Source organism: Oryza sativa, chromosome 8 (genome assembly GCF_034140825.1).
Source record: "Oryza sativa Japonica Group chromosome 8, ASM3414082v1".
In the NCBI taxonomy this organism is placed as follows: domain Eukaryota; kingdom Viridiplantae; phylum Streptophyta; class Magnoliopsida; order Poales; family Poaceae; genus Oryza; species Oryza sativa.
The window spans coordinates 1290411-1300999 of NC_089042.1; the positions used below are offsets into that span (position 1 = coordinate 1290411).

Here is a 10589-nt window from a genome sequence, read left to right on the forward strand (position 1 = left end):
AAGCTTGTAAAAATTTGAGAAAACTCTACGCCATCTTTTTTTTAAAAAAAAAATAATTATAATTGCTTTCACAATTCTTTGTTGGATTTGCAACAGTAGAAAAGAGAAAGATAACAAATCGGTGATGCTCCTATTGCCCAAAGATGTTTTGACAAAATGCTACTACTAAATCAATCTTTTATTCCAAACCGATTTTTCTTTGCGATTTTCTTATCCCCCTTATTTATCTTGAATCATGTCGTGAGACAGTACTTAGTTTCCTTTCATTAACTTATATTTCTCGTACTTCTACTTCAATTCTCACATTGTTTTGTAGTAGCTGATTAATTATTGGATGCAATTCATGTGCACTAGCTGTCTCCTTAAGTTCCAGGGAATTTCAAATGGCAGGTTTGGCTTCCCTATCTACTGCCGGCACTGCTTCCTGACTTCCTGAGGCCATCTCAGTGCTGATCAGGGTGAGAATAGAAGTAGTTCAGGGTGCTACCTGCATGAAGTTGTTTTGGAAGAAAAATGTATGGACATGTTGGAGTGTGCAAAATTAGCCTGGTAATTAGAAATTTAAAGCATATGTGATGTTAAATTCAATCACTTATAATTATGTATTTATATTGTTTCTACGTAAAAATATATGTCTTATCTTTGATAGTATGGATCTTTCTCTACCATAAACATTACAAGGAGGTACTTCAAAGGTAAAAATGTGAACATGGGCTTATGCTCTGATAAACATTGCAAGAAGGTACTTTCATAGGTAATAAATGTAAAGTAAGGCATGTGATTTGATGTTATGTTCCATGGGCAATCTTGAAGCAAGTTGGTTTTTAAGTACATCATGAGTAATCCAGCTGTATCACCATGTCCTGTACAGATTTGTTTAATCAAACAATGAAAACTTTGTACAAGCGATGACTTGTATATATGATTTGCACGGCCATGGTGACCGGCTGGCCGGCCACACGAGCTAGACACGGGTTCTTGGACGAGGTCGTGCTTGTGCCGCTGTTAAGCTAGTTCTTCACCATGGTGGATGACCATCTCTCTGATCTGGCAAACAGTAGTTGTTTTTGCCCCAAATCGATCGGTAATTAAGTAGTAGCTAGTTGTAGCGTCCAAATTCAAGGGGTTCTGACTGCACCCTGACATTCTGATAGAGGAGTACTACTCTATTACTCCTAGTGATTAAAAATCAAACCCACAGGCACATCTAGCTAGCTTTATATTATTACCATTAATTAATTCTATTAGAATATACGACATGCATGCATGGCTAGTGGTGCTTGCAATCAAAATCAGAGGCATGAAGTAGTACATATTAATTAGGCCCCTTATTACAGCTTATTAATTATTATGGCTGAGAGCCTGTCAGCCTGAGACTGATGGAGAGTGGCCGGTGGTCGCCTTAGTGGCAGCTGTCCATCTCTTCCATCACGCATGCAGGGGTCAGATTATTCCACCCGCATTTCTTTGCAATGTCCTCGATGCAGATTGGCGGAACCACCAATCCAGGATAGTGGAATGCAATCAGAGATGTCCAGATTTTGTCGTCACTAAGGTCGTCATCCCGGCCTGTTAACACAATACAAACAGAATTAATTAGCGCATGCATGCACAAGTAATTAATTAGGAATAGAAGCGCTAACACAATACAAACATGCACAAGTAATTACTACTAATTAGGAAGAGAGAATCAAGCTCAGCTAGATTGTGAGAAAACATGAGATGGATGGATGGATTTACCTCCCCGGGTTTCGGTAGCGGAAGTAATAGTTGGACAGATAACAAGAACTAAAATAAGAACACCTGCTATCTTCGTCATCTTGGTCGATTTCATCCGATCCTTTGCTCCTCCTCCGTATAAATAGGCTCCAGCCCATGTGACGTGAGTATAATAATTAATATAATGTATGCGAATTTTGCTCAATATCCTCTTCAACGTCTTACTATGTTTTTGGAATTTGGACGTGACTACACGGTAATTAAGTGTGCACATGACCCGTTCGCGGCAGCCTCCGACAACAAGATTTTCTCCTTCCACTAGTAACGTGTACTCCTACTCCGGCCACTAATCATGCATGAGCGGCATGACAGAAATGTCACATTCAGAGCAGTGTGATTAAAGCGAATGCATGTCTTTCTGTCCACCTGCTTGTGCAAGCAACTGTTAGCTAATCCCCTCCTCCACTTTACTGTCTGTGTGCTCATGCAGATTGGTTTAACCCTATAGCTAATATAATTAATTAACTAGGCATGAAAGTAAAACCAATTAGGAAACAGCAGAGAAAATGTGACCTGGTGTAAACGTACATCTATATCTATCTATCATATACTAAAAGTTCATTAAATTAACTTCCTACAAAAACTCCCAAGCCGCCATGTGGTCTCCTACAAACGCTCGTAAACCGCCACATGGTGTTCTAATAAATTAGGAAAAAAAAATCGGTGGACCTACTAATTTTACCCATTAGATCTCCATCTCAAAGAAAAAAAATCAGGTATACCCACCACGATACTCCCCTCCACATGTGGAATCGTATGTCCTCACTAATCCCCACGTATACGAGTTCTACATACAAACCACTATCCACCGATCGCTAATAAGTCATATTGCTTACAAGACATTTCATGCACAATGTACCTAATATAAGAATCAGCTGATATCCAATGAGCATGCATGCATGTCATCTAGCACCAAAGATAAAGAACGATACTCCGCGAGTAACATCAACAACTGATAGGTAGGTAGAGTATGCCACCAAGCTACAACCAACAGTAGTTGACTACAAGTAAACTGAGACTATTAGTAGTAGTGTTCCGACAAAATACACCTAAGTTGTCACGTGACTCTAATAAATTACTCCCTCCGTTCCAAAATATAAGGCACAACCAACATTAACCCAAAGATAAAGAAATAGTTATTATCATCTTGTAGTTTGGATCATCCTAATAAATATAATGCATGCATCCAATAGAATTAGAGAATGTGAGAGTGAATTGTTTAAAAAATTAATAATTTAATGAAGAAGATGTCATAATTAATTGAATGCATGCCTTATATTATGGAACATATAAAGAAAGTGGTTGTACATTATATTATAGAACCGAGGGAGTAATTGTTCTATAAATATAATAAATAAAATAAAACAACTGATCATTGGTTTCCACTTAAATCGATGGACCAAGATATGGTTCGATCATCGGAGGCGTTTTAGTTTATATGGTTAGGGAATTCATGTTCATATATACATGTTTTAGTTTATCTGCAGCTGGGTAGTAAAAGGCTAGTGGTAGCTAAGCAGCCTAGCAGAAGTGCAGAGAACAAATATAACTAGAGGGTGCCCCGCGCGGTGCGGCGGGAAAGCTGGAAAGGACGGCATAAAATTGAAGCCAAAAAAAACTGTATATATACTGAACATAATGTAGCAATTTAACAACCATGAATATACACAACATATAAATTCCGTATATCGGTTGAGATTACATAATAAAATAACCAACTTAGTTTTAGTTGGATCCCAAACACCACATGCAACAATGCAAAAATAACATAACAATAGCACAGAACTGTAGCAAATTTAATTATATTCTTTCCAGATAACATATGTAACATATTGTGAACCACAGACATGATGCAATCTAATGCATTTTAGTTGAGAAGAGTCATGCAAAAGGCATATCAATTATATGTTCCAAAGGGGCCAACAATAGTAATACTGGAATAGACCAATCATTGCTTAAGCAAATGTGGTTGAAAAACAATAAGCATGCATCTTTATTTGTATCCCCATCCACTGGAAACAACGTCATAGTATTTTCTTTTCTTTTTTTTTTAGAATTACCCCTATAAACACACGCACGCAAACCCTACCCCTGTGAGCATCTTCGAAGACTACACAGGAGCCTCGCTGTCGACGGGTACGTCGCCTACTACTGAAAGCACAACGCCGTTAAATTCTGGAAAATTCGCTCCCATGGGGAGTCGAACCCAGGACCTCAGATGCTACTGATGCTCTTGTAACCACTAGGCTACAAGCCCTTTCGCCAACGTCATAGTATTTGTATTCATATCCAGCAAAAAATATCCATATTCATATCTGCTTCCAGATTATTTGCTCCGGATTATACCCATATTTTCTTTGGGAGTGAATGGAAACTATACTCTCTATGAACTAAAATATAGAGGATATTATATATGGCATTTTATATTTTCCTGATTCCCACAAATGACAGCAACATTTGCACTTAGACAATCCAACCAAACCACTAAACTCATTCTCAAGTAGTGCAACTAAATGAAAATTTGAAATACCATATTGTGCTGCCATGGTTTGCTAATTGTAAGTTAGAAAATTCTAAATCGTTATGAGTCATTCATGCTAAAATGCATTTTCAATCATGTGATATAAATTAAATAACATGATATGGTTAGAGGTAATGACAAGCACAACATGTCTATAGATGAGAAGCCCATGTATCAGATGCTAACATTCCATGGCAACATTTAACAATATCATCGACAAGCAAAATAGGACCTATAGAGAGAACCATGATTCTAGATCAAACTGCACTGAAAGGAAATTCTGCCATTATAAGTACCCGACTAACGGAATCAGCCCACCATTTGGGGAATTTTCTTTTACTAATTAGTTTATTAAGAGGCAAGTATTCGATAAGCAAAATAGGACTTAGAGAGAGAACCATGATTCTAGATCAACCTGCACTGAAAGGAAATTCTACAATTATAAGTACCCGACTAACGGAATGAGCCCACCATTTGGGGAATTTTGTTTTACTAATTAGTTTATTAAGAGGCCAGTACTAATTGTAAACAGATTTTCATTTCATCCACTATTATCTTGTCAAAAGTTGAATACTAAAGACAATCCTAGGCACCTGGCAAGTCTTGTAAATTAAATATAATGTGTCAAAGTGCAGTACAGACAAACCAACACCACGAGAATTGCCAAATGGAAGGAAAATTGGGGGAAATAAGAGAATAAAATGTTATCTGAAACATGGCAGTGCATTTATCAATCAAGGATATCTTCAAAATAGAATGATAATCCAAATTCATGACAAATGTAACTTTCAACCACGAGCTCACGGGAGGGTAGAAGCAGAAGAGGGGACGGATCGTTGCCGCGTGGTACATCGGATGGTGTAGATGGCCTTGATTAGCTGTTGATTAAACAGTAATACAGTAACATGGGCAAAGTTTGTAGGAAAAAAAATAAGGTTTACAAGTTGAAAAAAAGATGATGATTTTAAAACAATATTCGATTTTATGGCAGATAACAGGGACAAATATCAGTGCTGGCAAATATGAGACTGGCACAACACTTGATACAATCCATTGAGAAAATGGTGGGAATCAACAATTTCTTAGTAAGATTTTGAACTCACAATATTTGTCTTGACCGGGGCATATGACTCCAACAATGCAATCTCCTCATCAGACCGCTGTAGCGATGAAAAAACTTACAGTATAGCCTACAAAAGCAGAACTATAAATAAACATCTCAGCTGTACAATATGTAGCACTTAAACAGTATTGAGGAGTTAAGTCATCACACCCAACTATCACACCTCTTCAATATTATGTAGGAAGTGATTCCCACCAACTAATTGCACTGTCGTCCTACATTGTGGACAGGCAGCACTCTAACTTTTATCACGCGAATTAGCTGAAGACCTTCTTAACCACTCAAAGAAGCAGCCATTGCTTAAAAGGAATACAGGAATAAGCACCAATCAGAATTTTGAGATAAATCAAAAGTAGCTAGGAAAATTGGCAAAAGTACCAGAAGTTGTGGAGGCATGAAGCAACAGTAACAACATCATCCCACAAATTTAAGCATATGCTGCACTTTGCATTCTCAATACCTAGCACAATCTGACATCGTCATTTAAATAGAAGTTAGTGACTTTTATGCACCCAGGTTATTGCTGTTGATCAACATTCATTTCAACAAAATACCTTGATATTATTTTTGTCCTAGTCATTCAGGCCAGTTATATCAAAGGTGTACAACAGATACCCTGCAAGAAAATGGATAGCATAAATGCATTACATAGTGGTACAGTTCACCTGTCCAACATAACGAAATCACAAAAGGAAAACCATTTGTAATTTGGTAAATTTTTCAGAAGCACAATTACAAACATGCAACCATAGAAGTTTCACTTTCTAAACAGAAAGGTCTAGGAAACAATAAACATTCCAAATGACTCAATGAGTACATATATTCAGAGTCATGTGTAAACACTCATTTGGCTTCATAAAGGAATAAAATAGTCTATTTAAAAAAAATACAAGACCACTAAATAAACATAACAACCAATCTATGCACAAAATGCCAAACTCAAAATACATAATTGTCTCACCATCTTTCTGGGGCCCTGGAACAATTTCACTCCCCGGTTTGATGTCAACTGCTTCTTGCTGGATAACTCTTCCATCGACAATAATTGCATCCAAGCTTTCTCAATGGCACATGGATAATGTTAACGTAAGATAGCGGTCGAATGAAACATACATTACAAGGATGACAAGACAGGCATCTAACATCAGCGAGAATTTGATAAAAGGATTAACGGAAGGTTGCAACACAGTTCCCTCCACCCCCTAAAAAAGAAAAAACTCACCCATGGCCACTCTGCCTATTCCCTGTCTTCAGGGGCTCACATCTATCGATTTCAGATCAGCACGACTCAAAATCAATCAGGTTCAAAAGTTTGGAAACTGAGTTATTATGGTCTTATGGATAAGAAAATGAGGCACTTTGGAATCATTAGGAAATTTGAATCTTTTTTATCCACAGGAAACCTTTCTTTAATTTTGGATAGTGCGACACCGCAACAATTCACATAATCCAAACGACAACAACTCGCATTCCATCGCAATCAGTAAGAACTTTTCTGCATTTTATAGCCTTCGCCCAAACATGCATCATCAATGAATGGCATTTGTACCCCCAATCCAATAAAACAGGATTGCAAAAAAAAAAAAAGCGCATCTTGCCTACGATGTACAGTCCAGAAGAGCAAAGCAGCGAAAAGGGGATAAACCAACCACCAATCACAACAGATACCTCAGATTCCAAATCGTCGCCGCCGACACGTCGCCGCCGCGCCTAATCTTGCACCACGCGACCACCTCCCCGCCGCCATCCGGGGTGACCCGGGAGCACACCACGGCGTCGTCCTCGGCCAGCTCCACCTCCGGGAACACGGAATCGGAGGGCACTACAGACCTGCTGTGCAAGCAATGGCCAAGGGCCCAAGACCAACGAAAAGGTCAAGAATCAAGAACCCGTGAGGCGGAAGAAACCCAAGAAAAAGGAAGGGGGGAGGAGGAGGGTGGCCGCACCTAGCTTGGCCCAGACGTCACCGGCAGCGTCCGGCGAGGAGGACGCGCAGGGCTGGGAGCTGGAGCACTCGCCGGCGGTGAAGAAACCCTAGGAGCTGGAGCACTCGCCGGCGGCGAAGAAAACCCTAGGCGCTGGAGCACGGCGGCGGCGAACAGAAGCAGCGGGAAAGGGTTCGATGGTCGAGAAGAAACTAATCTCGAGCTGCTCACGGTCACGGGAGGGTAGAAGCGGAAGAGATATTGGATATTTGGATCCTTGACACACGCTAGATTGGACGGTGCAGATGGCATCGATCAACTGTTGAGAGAACAGTAGAACAGTAATACAGTACCTGGGGGCAAAAGTTGTAGGCAAAAGCAATAGGTTTTATATGATTTCATCAGTTTCACTCTCATCCAGCTGAGAACCAAACGTCTCCGATAAATTAAGGAGACAGTTCAAGTCAAAAGGAGGGAGGAAATTAGGGCAAAAGTTGATGCTAGTGAATCTGAAATCCACAAAGAGAAACGATTGGTTTTTGGATCATCTACAGTGATCTAATCCCGTTGCCATCAGATGCATCAGATCAGCCATCGCCTGTTTGCAATTTGCAACGAGGAGCAATGTAGCAGGCTAGCAACTAAAGCTTGAAGCCTGAAGCATGAAGCTAGCTTGCTGCTGGTTCAGAGTTTCTGCTGCTCCCCCGCGGCCGCCGCCGCAGTTAGTTCCGGTTACCCGTGGCGGCGAGGTATCTCTGGCCCATTGTATATATGGGCCACAAGAAGGGCCAACTTAAATGGGTCTCATGTACGCCACCGCGATCCCTTTATGGCCCAATAAACGCAGGCCCAGTTTTGAGCTTTTGTTCTTCCCTTCCTCAACCGAAGGCCGCAGCAAACGACGAAACAAGATGGCGTCTTTCTACCGCGCCGCCGCGCGCCAGTCGAGATCTCCGGTTACGAGCTCGTTCCAGGCGGCGAAGCATCCGGTCTCTCCTCCCCGCCTCCGCAGGTCACGCCCAAAGTACCTAGATCCTGACTGTTTCAGGTCCTTCGTGGCGGTGGCAGCGGCGCTGGCGAGCGTGGATTCTTTGATGCCGCTGCACAGCGCGGTGGCGGCGGCAAGGCTGCGGTCGTGCATCGCCGCCGATTCGTCCTACCGGAGCGGCCTCTCCTAAGGTCAGGGCTCTGCATTCCTTTACCTCTGTACTCAATGTGAAAACTGCTAGTGGTTGTTTGGTTTTTTTTAGATAATGGATTAAACCGGCCTCTGCACCTAAAGGATGTACATAGCCTTACGGAATAGGATCCTCTGACGTAGAGCAATCTACGTCAGAGGGACGTCCGATGCCACTATGCCGCTCGATCGCCATCCAACGGAGGTAAACAAGCACAGCGGACCTACTGGCTTCTTTTCAGCCCACGCCGACCAAAATCAACCCACGAAAATGGAAGGCTCGCTCCCGGCCGGCCGCTTCTCTCGTCATATGCCGCCGAGTTCTTCACCAACGGTGTCGCAGGCCCGCAGCGCAGCATCCTGCGGCGGTGCCGTCCGCATTGAGTGTGTGGTTCGCCTGCACCGACCTCCTGTCGTTGGGGCCAGCGCTTCTGGCGGAGCCATGGGCCATGGCAGCCTAGCTGCCTCCTTGAGCTCACGCTCAGATGGAGCACTGCTGAATCTCACTCTTCTCTGCTGTGGCCAGGACGGTCAGGGCGCGGAGGCGGCCATGGCGGCGCGCGGCCATGGCGGCGCGCGGCCAGGGCGGCGCGGCGTGGCAGCGGTCGGGTCGAAGCAGGCGGTGCGGCGTGAGCGCGACGACGTGGGTGGCCGATGCGGCGGCTGTTCGGGCGGTGCGGCCCTACGGCCGTGCAGCGCCGTGCGGGACGCGGCTGACGGCTATTGTGCGGCGACACACGGCACATCGCCGTACGGGGCGACAGCCGTGCGGGGGCGCATGGGGCGCATGGGGCGCCCGGGGTGAGGCCGTGTGGAGGCGGCACGAGTGTGGCATCCTCGGCGTGGGCGCAGGCGCGCAGCGGTGGTGCTGCTCGGGTGCGGCTGCCGTGCTCACAGAAGAGGATGCTTGTTTACCTCCGTTGGATGGCGATCGAGCAGTGTAGCGGCATCGGACGTCCCTCTGACGTAGATTAGATTGCTCTACGTCAGAGGATCATGTTCCCAGCCTTACTCTGCACCCAAAGGATGTACATAGCCTTAGTGGTTGTTGGTTACAGTAGTATTGCTTTCCTTTTGTCTTGTCTAATGTTGAAATCGCCTTCTTTGACCTGAGATAATTGATTTGTGTTAAATTTCCTTCTTTGTCCTCTGTCTGATGAAGTTTGTTAGCCCTGGAGATCATTGCATTGCTTTTTTTGTTGATGATACTCTAATTTACAAATTTAGAACAGCATATTTATCCCTTTGCCTATATGTTTGTATTTACCCACAAAACCATAACCATTGAACACATACTCTCATGCGCTAGCTGTTCTAGTCTATCTGCAAATGGAGAATTCAAGGATGGCTGGATGGGGATTGTTGTGACGTCTATGTGAGAATTACTTCATATTTATTGCCTTGGCGTGTTTTTTATTCCCCTTTCAATAAAGGAATTTAAGGGCTTCAACCTCACTTTAGGGTGACTCAATTCTGCACTTCTGCAGTAGTGTTGAATAACTAACTTGGACATTCAGAATTGGTTATGCAGGGACTTTTGGGGATGAAAAATTGCTGAAACTATTGTAACTTTAGATTTGGAATGTATAAATAACTGGAGCTGTTGCTGTCAAAATTCATTCTCATCACTGTTTTCGCAATCATCTTCCTGATAGGTTTAAAAAAGCGCATCTGATCCTGGCTAAGGACAAATGTGAAAGAGAATGGATTACACGCTACTGTGTTGTGATATTATGTTTCCAGATCTGCTCTTTCTTTTGTAAGGATAGGGTCCAACGGATTGCTTTTTTAGAATCAAACATAAGTAACCAAGCCTACCAGAGAGGGGTGAATGTTAGATTACGTCAACGGAAGTCAAATAATCGAATCTTAATAGATCAAAACACATCCCACAAAAGCCAATGGAACACACGTTTGGCGGTCTATCCGACCTACTAGGGTCGGTCTGACCGAAGCTTGACCGGTCTGACCGCTGGTCCTCTCGCGGTCTAACCGTCAGCCTGAAAACAACACGACAGCGCTTCGGTAAAAACACGATTTCTCTTAAACCAACCGTTGGATCGA

The 10589-nt window shown here is 42.9% G+C and overlaps 2 long non-coding RNA genes across 3 annotated transcripts; both read right to left on the minus strand.

The window, feature by feature from the left end:
- Positions 1 to 1206: 1206 nt before the first annotated feature.
- LOC136351483 (uncharacterized) lies at positions 1207 to 2680 on the minus strand. The gene is made up of 2 exons (XR_010734674.1): positions 1741 to 2680; positions 1207 to 1569 (listed from the first exon to the last, which is right to left on the minus strand). It is a non-coding gene; the product is annotated as an uncharacterized lncRNA (long non-coding RNA).
- A 2208-nt stretch (positions 2681 to 4888) lies between these two features.
- Positions 4889 to 7579, minus strand: LOC9267177 (uncharacterized). Of its 2 annotated transcripts, none has more exons than XR_001547943.3 (8): positions 7370 to 7579; positions 7092 to 7253; positions 6385 to 6479; positions 5978 to 6039; positions 5802 to 5893; positions 5587 to 5722; positions 5404 to 5490; positions 4889 to 5178 (listed from the first exon to the last, which is right to left on the minus strand). It is a non-coding gene; the product is annotated as an uncharacterized lncRNA (long non-coding RNA). The 2 variants fall into 2 exon arrangements; XR_010734673.1 differs by having other exon boundaries at positions 7092 to 7256.
- Positions 7580 to 10589: the final 3010 nt, after the last annotated feature.